This window comes from Schistocerca gregaria, chromosome 3, assembly GCF_023897955.1.
Source record: "Schistocerca gregaria isolate iqSchGreg1 chromosome 3, iqSchGreg1.2, whole genome shotgun sequence".
Taxonomy (NCBI): Eukaryota; Metazoa; Arthropoda; class Insecta; order Orthoptera; family Acrididae; genus Schistocerca; species Schistocerca gregaria.
This window is the reverse complement of record NC_064922.1, coordinates 391,216,295-391,228,301: the sequence shown is the minus strand read 5'-3', so window position 1 is coordinate 391,228,301 and position 12,007 is coordinate 391,216,295.

Below are 12,007 nucleotides of genomic sequence, written 5' to 3'. Positions count from 1 at the left end.
TGTTTTAACCGATAAAGGTAGACTGCAGCAATGTCTCGCAATTTACTTGGACTGACTGGACAGATAGGTGCCGCAAATGAGATAGTGGAGGGCTTGGCCCTTTGACAAAGTTTGCACACTCTAATAGTACACTGTATTCATTCTAACTTGTTATTGAAATAGGAAGTCTCACACAGTTTTTGGTAGCACTTTCTTGCTCCAAAATATCCTTAAGTCAGCTGGATGTACCAAACTAACTTATTCACCATTTCGGCTGGTATCATTAATAACCATGTCAAGTCTTACAGATTTCGTCTTCTGAGAAGAATATTAACCTTCACCATACAATACTGTCGAATAACCACTTGGTTCCTATCTTCACACCTTTCTTTTACACCTCTCAATATCAATTCTTTTTTTGTCCATGACCAACATGTTGTAAGCATTTGGCAATAAAATTTTCGAACGCAACTGTAGAGAATACTGAAAGCATTCTCCCCCAGATTTCCATCTCTTCCATGTACTAATCCTATAGGCGCCCTCGAGAGTGCATCTGCAATCATATTCTTTTTTTCTGGAGCATATTCAATCTTGTATCGATACCCCTGAGGCTATAATGCCCAGTTTGGCAATCTTACATGAGTCGATTTTGCCGACATCAGAAACTGTAGAGCATAGTGATCTGTGAATATTCCTGCCATATAAGAAATAGATCAATTTGGTAAACGCCCAGACTAGCGCTAGAGCCTCAAGCTCTGTTACAGGACAGTTTCTTTCACAGCAAGATAGGACACATCATGCAAATGATATGATTTTCCATGTGGAAGGATCACATCCTTCTGGAACAGCATCACCCCAAGACCATTAAACAGGCTGTCTGTCATCAAATATAAATCCTTAATTAAAGCAGGATGAGAAAAAAATGGGAACATTTACCAACAAATTCTTGTGATTCAAAAACTCGTCTTGCACCTGTAGTAGTAGTGCAAAACGTTTCCTGACAGACTTTTGATATCAAATTGCTATGCTAATCAATTAAAGCGATCAATAAAACCACCACCCTTTTCTACATCCCAGTAACCTACTGTTTTGCTAACTGGTTCCCAACCCCCTGATGACTGTTTTTAGAGCCCCTTGGATAATCATTCCTTCTGAGAAACCCTCACCCCAATTCCATCACCTGTCCTTTCTTCTTTCGCACCCCCACACCTCTGGGAAAAGGAACACTTGTCCAGTTATGAGCCACCTCTCCCTCTCCTGGAAAATCACCAACCCTTACCTCCCCTCTCACACCTCCCCCCTCAACTTACCCACCTTGAAACTGACTCAGTTTGTGCTGAAAAGGCAGAATCTCACGACACAAAATACCCAAATCAATGTCAATAATATATTTCTGCGTTTTCTTTATTTAATCAGTTTGCTGTAGGCAAGGCTCCTCCTTGGTGTGAAATACCTCAATTGTGGTACCTTCACTCTTATAGCATCACCTCACCCTAAAGAGGGATACTGGCATAGTTAGGACTGAAACCTTATGGCAATGCTCATACAACTCATCGGATCCCTGAAAATACTGATGTTTTTTCGATTGATCACTTGTATATTTGGTGGGAAATATCTCGTCAGATTGACTGACTGTATGGAATAGAGTAATTTGCGGGAAAAACGTTCGTCATATATGTAAAATCTTGTATGCACCGACATATGAGTACACAAGCACCCTTTTCCACAACCACCACCCATATATGGTGAAACAAACCTACTGATCACATCTTTGTACCGACCACAGGGCAGATGTGCAGGGAGTTGTAGCTGTCAGCTGCTTCTCCTATTCCCACACACTGGTAGAGAGACAGGTCTGCACACAGGGTTGACCCACACTCCAGAAAACAGCTTCGTACTATTCCCTACCACAGACAGAGAGATCCAAAAGAAACAAAGGCCTTCATCATGATGTATGGGCCTTGACAGAGCTCGTTTACAAAACTGCCACAGAGACTGCTTGAAACTGATTTTTTCCTTGGGGACCAATTCTACTCCCCCCCCCCCCCCCCCCCTCGCCACCTGAAAATTGGTACAACCGATCATATGATCGTCATATAAGGGGGACATAAGATGGATGGAATCTCAGTCACAGTAAGTCAATGGAAGAACCATGAAGCGTTAACAGCAGCTGACATTCTCATCTACTATCACATCACACAAGTTGCATAAAAGTAAGCACACATTATATGTCTTTGCTGCTATTACTGCATATAGCAGTTCCTCCTCTTCTTTATCAAGTCTCAATTCTTTGTTCGACTCTTGTCTGTGGGTGGTTACTGTTTCTTCTTATTTGTTCATTAGATCATTGTGTGTCCGGATTTGCAACGACCTTCAGCATGTCTGGTCCAACAGCAGCTTGTCAGGACCTACACAGGCCTCTGGCATTTCAGGGACAGCAGTGGCAGCAGCACTGTTCGATTCTGTAGTGCACCTGGCCAACATGCTCCAGCAGAAACAAACAATTGTCCATTCTGCTCATTAATTTGTATAATGAAGACACCCAGTCAGTCCCTGATTATTAGTAGAAAACTGATGGGCACACTACACTAAATGGTGCAGGTCAGCACTGGTATCTGACATGCACAGCATCCCAGAATATTCTAATGTTACTGCAAGGTCAGAGTGATGATGTGGTGGATGAGAAACTAGCGGTTCAAAGCGCTTAAATATTGTTATAGAAGCATCAGTAGACAGTCACTGACATGTTGCGTGTAGATAGAAAATGAATCGAGACGAGCTAAAGTGCGGTTTACGAGATGGAATGGGATTAACTGTGTAATGCAGAACTCTACATCAACCAACAGATGACCTCTGAGTATTCTCCATCACCGGACATTTACTGTGCTAGCCTGAAACTACCTGTAACACCACAATACAACAGCATGACACTCATGGTGAGATCTGGAAGTTGATCCTTGTGTTTGAAAGATTGAACTGTGGGCTGCCATATGTTCAAACTGCATACATAGATATTAAGTAATAGCTTCATGTGAATAGTGTGTATGAAGACGATTTAGAACAACGCAGCAATATGGTGTCAAAAAAAAAGAAGCTAAAGAAACACCCTTGCGTTTGAGAGAAATGCACAAAACCTCTATTTGCAAAATACTGTACTGTTGTGAAGACTGAACCAGTGAATTCTTACTAATGTATATGAGTGCTGATGTCAAAGGAAAAATATGTTATCGCAAATCTTTGTTTTTCCTATTTAACTACCCTGTCGTTATATAATGTAAGGTATAGCCATTATAGCTCCTTGGGTAAGATGATTGCGCTATAGTTGCTACACATATTATTATTATTACAAGCATTCATTCTTCTATAAGAGCCCATTGCTCATTAAAGACCTGATGTAGTCGGTATTATGTCAGGGTGGGTGAAGTATCATAACTTTTTTGTAAGTCATGTGTTGGTGTGGAAGAAAACTGGAAGAACACGATGAATGGGATATAACGACCCAGTAATGTACGAGCTATAATTGTAGGTTCATCCAATTCCGCAAAGACAAATTTTCTCATGTCACTACTAACTCACCCAGATGGAGTCTACTTTGAGCATGTATGAGTATTTTCAAAAGTGCAACCCAAGTACCAGCTGCTGAAAAAGATACTGCAGGGTGTAGATGGTGTAACATATGACATTTAGTCAAACCAGTCTAATCCCCACGATAGAGAAAGTAATACTAAACACAGTATTCGTATTTTACGATGTTGCTGTGGAAAACCAGAATCAAATTCTGTGATATTTCTATTTTGGTCTGCATATGGGATTTCAGGTATTTTATTTAAGTCAGACATATTCCATAATTCCGAAAGAGATGGTTGGGGATAATGCAAATCTCACTAAAGTTTTCAAACAGGACAGTTTGAATTTAAAACATATTTACCAGGCGCACACATGGCCCAACACATCATTCAATGATTTGGTGAACACATATCAAGATTGCTAGAATCACATAGAGTATAGGTTTCTCTTTATTGATCAATCAATAAAACTGAATGAAGGTAGCCACACACTGAATTTCCAGTGGTTTCGTTATACAGGGTGGTCCATTGATCGTGACCAGGCCAAATATCTCACGAAATAAGCGTCAAACCAAAAAACCACAAAGAACGAAACTTGTCCAGCTTGAAGGGGGAAACCAGACGGCGCTATGGTTGGCCCACTAGATGGCGCTGCCATAGGTCTAATGGATATCAACTGCCTTTTTTTACAATTGGAAGCCACATTTTTATTACATATTCTTGTAGTACATTAAGAAATATGAATGTTTCAGTTGGACCACTTTCTTCGCTTTGTGATAGACGGCACTGTAATAGTCACAAACGTATAAGTACATGGTACCACGTAACATTCCGCCAGTGCGGACGGTATTTGCTTCATGATTCATTACCCATGTTAAAATGGATCGTTTACCAATTGGAGAAAAGGTCGTAATCGTGTTGATGTGTGGCTATTGTGATCAAAATGCCCAACGGGTGTGTGCTATGTGTGCTGCTCGGTATCCCGAACGACATCATCCAAGTGCCCGGACCGTTCTCTGGATAGTTACGTTATTTAAGGAAACAGGAAGTGTTCAGCCACATGAGAAACGTCAACCACGACCTGCAACAAATGATGATGCCCAAGCAGGTGTTTTAGCTGCTGTCGCGGCTAATCCGCACATCAGTAGCAGACAAATTACGCGAGAATCGGGACTCTCAAAAACGTCGGTGTTGAGAATGCTACATCAACATCGATTGCACCTGTACCATATTTCTATGCACCAGGAATTGAATGGCGACGACTTTGAATGTAGTGTACAGTTCTCCCACTGGGCACAAGAGAAATTACGGGACGATGACAGATTTTTTACATGTGTTCTATTTGGCGACGAAGCGTCATTCACCAACAGCGGTAACGTAAACCGGCATAATATGCACTATTTGGCAACGGAAAATCCACTATGGCTGCGGCAAGTGTAATATCAGTGACCTTGGCGGGTTAGTGTATGGTGCGGCGTTATGGGAGGAAGGATAATCGGCCCCCATTTTATCGATGGCAATCTAAATGTTGCAATGGATGCTGATGTCCTACGTAATGTTCTACCAATGTTACTACAAGATGTTTCACTGCATGACAGAATGGCGATGCACTTCCAACATGATGGATATCCGGCACATAGCTCGCATGCAGTTGAAGCGGTATTGAATAGGGTATGACAGGTGGATTGGTCGTCGAAGCATCGTACAATGGCCCGCATGTTCACCAGGTCTGACGTCCCTGTATTCCTTTCTGTGGGGAAAGTTGAAGTATATTTGCTATCGTGATCCACCGACAACGCCTGACAAAATGCATCAGTGCATTGTCAATGCATGTGTGAACATTACATAAGGCGAACTAGTAACTGTTGAGAGGAATGTCGTTACACATATTGCCAAATGCATTGAGGTTGACGGACATCATTTTGAGCATTTATTGCATTAATGTGGTAATCACGCTGTAACAGTATGCAATCTCAGAAATGATAAGTTCACAAAGGTACATGTATCACATTGGAACAGTCGAAATAAAATGTTCAAACCTACCTACATTCTGTATTTTAATTTAAAAAACCTACCTGTTACCAACTGTTCATTTAAAATTGTGAGCCATACGTTTGTGACTATTACAGAACCATCTATCACAAAGTGTAAAAAGTGGTCCAACTAAAACATTCATATTTCCTTACACACTACACGAATATGTAATAAAAAATGGAGGTTCGTATTTAAAAAAACGCAGGTGATATCCGTTTGACCTATGGCAGCGCCATCTAGCAGGCCAACCATAGCACCCTCTGGTTTCTATAGATAGTTTGCCTGGTCACGATCAATGGACCACCCTGTATATAGCTGTGAAAAAGGTAATGTGTATGTTACTGTACATTGCACCATGGACAAATTCGTGTGTATGTTAGGCACTCTGCCCAACAGGATATGCGTGCATAGACAACGAATGCATCTGTACATAGACAGAAAATTTCAGTAAAGTTAAGGAACTAGAGGTGTATGCCCTGACCCTTCGGAGATTGATCAACAATTTCGACGCTAGGGTTAAGAAACAAAAGTCATACATCTGGCTCATTCTGAGAAAAAAAGCAGACAACTCACCTGTGAAACTTAAAGAAACTGAAGAGAAAGTACATGACTGAACAGTAAAGGTTAAGCGAAATATATGTAAGGTGCAGCCTGTGAAACAGTCCGCTTACTATTTAAAAAGATGTCACCTAAGCATAAGATCATTGCTGCACAGAAGGCTGTTCAAGAGAAGTTATGGCTGCGAAGGTTGAAATATTGGTCCGAGAGCCGGCTCTGAGAGAAACCTTTAAACGAGTTACTGAATCTCTCAATGAACTCTTAGTGCAATTGCACAATGACGACGATGATGCTACTGTCAGTTTCATTAACCGTCTCAGCATTATAGGATAGACAATTCTCGATGCCGTACAATACCAGTAGCAGAGAGGAAATGTCAAAGAACACCAATTCTTCTAAACCTCGTTTTATTAAAAAAAATCCTCAAAAACGGTAAAATTTTCACACAAAGATCCAGAGATGTATGGTAAGATGCTACAAATGACTGTTGTTGAAAGGGAAGTGGTAATCCAAAGCAGTGCAAATCACATAATACCATTAATATTAGATGATCGCTATAACAGTGAAATTGAAATTCAGCATAAAAGAATCAATAATCAGCCCCATCAGTATAAACGGCCGAAATGAGCTAACAAATCAGCTTGACTGCTCATGGCATCAGCTGCTGCAGGCGATGCCACTCATTCGAATGAGGTTGTCTCAATAATTTCAGAGCTTGGAGAGACAGGTATGATCGAATAAGAATGAAGACAGTTGTTCAAGAACTGCACAAACCAGCATACAAAACATACATTTGTAGGCATGTTATAATTAAAGATTTGGATTACTTATGGCAGACTGATCTTGTAGTTATGATGGAATATTCACATGAAAATAATTGATTCAAATATACACTCCTGGAAATGGAAAGAAGAACACATTGACACCGGTGTGTCAGACCCACCATACTTGCTGCGGACACTGCGAGAGGGCTGTACAAGCAATGATCACACGCACGGCACAGCGGACACACCAGGAACCGCGGTGTTGGCCGTCGAATGGCGCTAGCTGCGCAGCATTTGTGCACCGCCGCCGTCAGTGTCAGACAGTTTGCCGTAGCATACGGAGCTCCATCGCAGTCTTTAACACTGGTAGCATGCCGTTGACGGACTTTGAGCGAGGGCGTATAGTGGGCATGCGGGAGGCCGGGTGGACGTACCGCCGAATTGCTCAATACGTGGGGCGTGAGGTCTCCACAGTACATCGATGTTGTCGCCAGTGGTCGGCGGAAGGTGCACGTGCCCGTCGACCTGGGACCGGACCGCAGCGACGCACGGATGCAAGCCAAGACCGTAGGATCCTACGCAGTGCCGTAGGGGACCGCACCGCCACTTCCCAGCAAATTAGGGACACTGTTGCTCCTGGGGTATCGGCGAGGACCATTCGCAACCGTCTCCATGAAGCTGGGCTACGGTCCCGCACACCGTTAGGCCGTCTTCCGCTCACGCCCCAACATCGTGCAGCCCGCCTCCAGTGGTGTCGCGACAGGCGTGAATGGAGGGACGAATGGAGACGTGTCGTCTTCAGCGATGAGAGTCGCTTCTGCCTTGGTGCCAATGATGGTCGTATGCGTGTTTGGCGCCGTGCAGGTGAGCGCCACAATCAGGACTGCATACGACCGAGGCACACAGGGCCAACACCCGGCATCATGGTATGGGGAGCGATCTCCTACACTGGCCGTACACCTCTGGTGATCGTCGAGGGGACACTGAATAGTGCACGGTACATCCAAACCGTCATCGAACCCATCGTTCTACCATTCCTAGACCGACAAGGGAACTTGCTGTTCCAACAGGACAATGCACGTCCGCATGTATCCCGTGCCACCCAACGTGCTCTAGAAGGTGTAAGTCAACTACCCTGGCCAGCAAGATCTCCGGATCTGTCCCCCATTGAGCATGTTTGGCACTGGATGAAGCGTCGTCTCATGCAGTCTGCACGTCCAGCACAAACGCTGGTCCAACTGAGGCGCCAGGTGGAAATGGCATGGCAAGCCATTCCACAGGACTACATCCAGCATCTCTACGATCGTCTCCATGGGAGAATAGCAGCCTGCATTGCTGTGAAAGGTGGATATACACTGTACTAGTGCCGACATTGTGCATGCTGTGTTGCCTGTGTCTATGTGCCTGTGGTTCTGTCAGTGTGATCATGTGATGTATATGACCCCAGGAATGTGTCAATAAAGTTTCCCCTTCCTGGGACAATGAATTCACGGTGTTCTTATTTCAATTTCCAGGAGTGTATATTAATGGTAATTAACACAAACTTCAAACCTGCCTGAGCATTAACTGTTAAAATAAGAACAGGGAGAAATGTCACGGAAGTGTCTGGGCATTTATTGCAGACCGGGACAAATCAGTGCTTGGATAACCCCCAAACTGATCACAATGGAGAGTTTTACAATAGGTATTTAAAGACTATGATGCAGCGGTATGAAGTACATCACTAGTGAACATTCACCCTCCTAAAGACGAGAATCGTGGAATGTCTGAACAGAACAAAAAAAGGTCAAATGTAGATGGGCTTTAATCTTCAAGGCTCATACACTGGGACAAATATCCTCCCAGAAATAATTGTATGGTATAATCGAACCAAACATAGCACAATAAAAATGAGACCATTGGAAGTTTATGATAATGGATTCATGTATGCGGTGTACCATCGTATTAATATGATTGATCCACGTAATGACAATTTTAAAGTCGGCGATTTGATCCAGATCTCATAACACAAGACAGAATTTGAGAAATCATACCTCCCAAAGTGATCGAGAGAGATATTCACAGTTTCCAAAGTGCAGAGAACAAATCCCAGAACCTAGTGCACCCAGTGGGTTTGTAGTCTCTCAGCAACATCTAAAATCACAATTCCTCATTCTCCGGATTTCGTCATAGTGTTGAGTAATGTATACCACATAAACACACCATGGAATCTTGAAATTCTGAATTGTATCCTAACAAACTCGAGGAGAACTGTGTATTTAAGCTTCCACGAGTTAATGAAAACACTTTGTTTCATCTTGTTGCAAATACCTGCCAAGCTTGCCATTTAATGGAAGGTTTTCTCAAACTTACAAAAGTGTTTTGTATTCAAATCTGGTATAAAAACAGTTCAGAAAGAAAATGACACAAAGACAGATGGACCAAGGCAAATGAAGATACATATTTCGCCACTGTCAGCTAGGCCAATAGGAAATGTAATTTGTAATTACTTTGTTTCACCGGAAGGGAAACTAGAACGAAAATACAGAAATCTTTAAATTTAAACTTTTGTTTTTAGTCAACGTAATTACAGATGTATTGCACATGTACTAATAATAAACCTGTGAAACCATCGTTACTGTCTGTTTGTCTTTGAACTTGTAGATCTCCAAAACCTCTAGAGGAATTTTCATGGGGTTTTTGCTGCAAATCTTGAGCATGGTTTGGGATACAATATATGGATTAGTTCTTCAAATTATGATCACGAAAAAAAATATATTGTGTTTTAGAGTTTTACTAATACTTCTTGCCTGTCTGTCTGAACACACTAATTTCCAAAACTACTAGATGGATTTTTATGGGGTTTTCACTGGTAACATCAGTGCAGCTAGAGCCACCGTATAGGCTATATTTCATCAAAATCCGATAAAAAATTATATTCACACATATTATAAAAATTTATTTATATATGTTCCACATCTCCTCTGAAAGCACTGGCCAATTTCAACCAGACTTGGTACACATATAACTTACTGCCTGGAAAGTATCGCTGCTGGGGTGAGAAGCACCTACCTATCAAAGGGATGGGGTGATGCTGGAAAAGATGTGCAGGCCATGATGAGCAAATAATCAGATTTTATCATTCTGCATTTGAGACTGAGAGCAAACAGTGACTTGCAACAAACTTTACATATACGAAGATAAGTCAATTATTATCTGCAAAGTAGTTATAAAATTTTATTGTAATCAAATAGGAAACTTACAAGAACATCATTTTTTTGGCTAGTCTCCTTGCGTTTCAATGCGCTTGGTCTATCGTTGTAAAAGCTTCCTGATGCCCTCATAAAAAAAAGGTTCTTAGTTGAGCTGCAAGCCAGAAATGCACTGCTTCTTCCACTGCTTGGTACCAAGCAAATCGGCGGCCCCTTAATGCCTGTTTAAGCTGACCAAACAAGTGATAGAAGGGGCAAGATCGGGACTATATAGAGGATGAGCTAGTTCCTCAAATTTGAGTTTCTGGAGCGTTTCAGTAGTGTGGGCTGCAGTATGCGAACAGGCATTCTCGTGCACCAACACAACACCATTTGACAGCATTCCTCGGCGTTTGCTTCGAATTGTGGGTTTTAGCCTGGCAGTAAGCATCTCACTTTAACGTATACTGCTTATTGTTGTGCACCTTTCCCCATAATGTTCCAGCACTAGACCTTGTGCGACCCAAAAACAATGTAAGCATCAGTTTTCCTGCGGAAGGTTGGGTCTTGAACATTTTCTTGCATGGCGAATTTGGGTGTTTCCATTCCATAGTCTGCCGTTTACTCTCTGGTTCGTAATGATGGAGCCATATTTCGTCACCAGTAATGATCCTGTCTAAGAAGTTGTACCCTTCGTTACCATAGCGATCCAAATGTTTTTTTTTTTTTTTTTTTTTTTTTTTTTTTTTTTTTTTTTTTTTTTTTTTTGCAGGTAGCCAATTGTGTTTGTTTATGCAACTGTGTGAGTTGTTTTGGGAGCCATCTTGCACAAACCCAAGTATGCTGTGGATGATTGCGTAGGTAGAACCATGACTAATCTGCAGACGATGTGCCACTTCATCAACAGTTAATCGCCTGTTTAAGAGAATCATTTAACGTGAAGGCTCAATGGTTTCTTCATTTGTGGTGGTAAACGGTCGTCCTGCTCCTTCATCGTGTGTAACACTTATGCAACCACTTCGGAACTTTTCAATCCATCCATAGACACTCCATTGTGGCAAAACACTGTTTCTGTGCTGTACCGGAAGTCTTCGAGGAATTTCGGCCCCTGATACGCCTTTCGGCCACAAAAACGGATCACTGAATGTTGTTCATCCTTGTTGCAAACAGACAGCAGAGAAGCCAAGATTCACAGCACAGCAGCGATAACGAAACTAACCTAGCAGCTTTAAATTGGAAAAATATAACAACAAATAAAGAAAGTATGCATCATCAACGTAAACGACAGTATTACCAAAGTAAACAAAAATATAACTAGATTGCAGATAATAATTAATTTCCCTCGCAATTTCAAACCTTTCCGAAACTTTTTCTCGCTGACAATGCCCCAACATAATGACATAATGATGAAAGGACAAAGAAGTTTGTCACTTACTACATTTTCGTTGTTTATTTTAGGATCAGGCGTAACATTTTAATTCATTATTTTTTTTATTGTATGACACACAGTTCAGGATATGTGATGTCATAAACACTGAGACACGTGGAAAACTGAGGTAACACTCGTCTCACAACACTTCCAACAATTCTGAGGTCATTTTAGTACCATGCACAATATGTTTTGGAAAAAAACGACATTTTGTCTATGGAGTGCTTGATTGATTCTCTTGTAAAGTTTTTTGTTTATTTATAGGCACAATGACATGTTTATGACACCGGCATAACCGGTTTTGGCCATACAATGACCATCTTCAGATGATAAAGGGGCATACACTGAACACAGGTTCGTGCTCTGACAATGCATGAACCTGTGTTCAGTATATGCTGCCTTTAGCATCTGAATATGGTCATTGTATGGCCGAAACCGGTTATGACTGTGTCATAAACATGTGATGGTGTCTATAAATAAACAAAAAATTTTTACATGCAATATCGA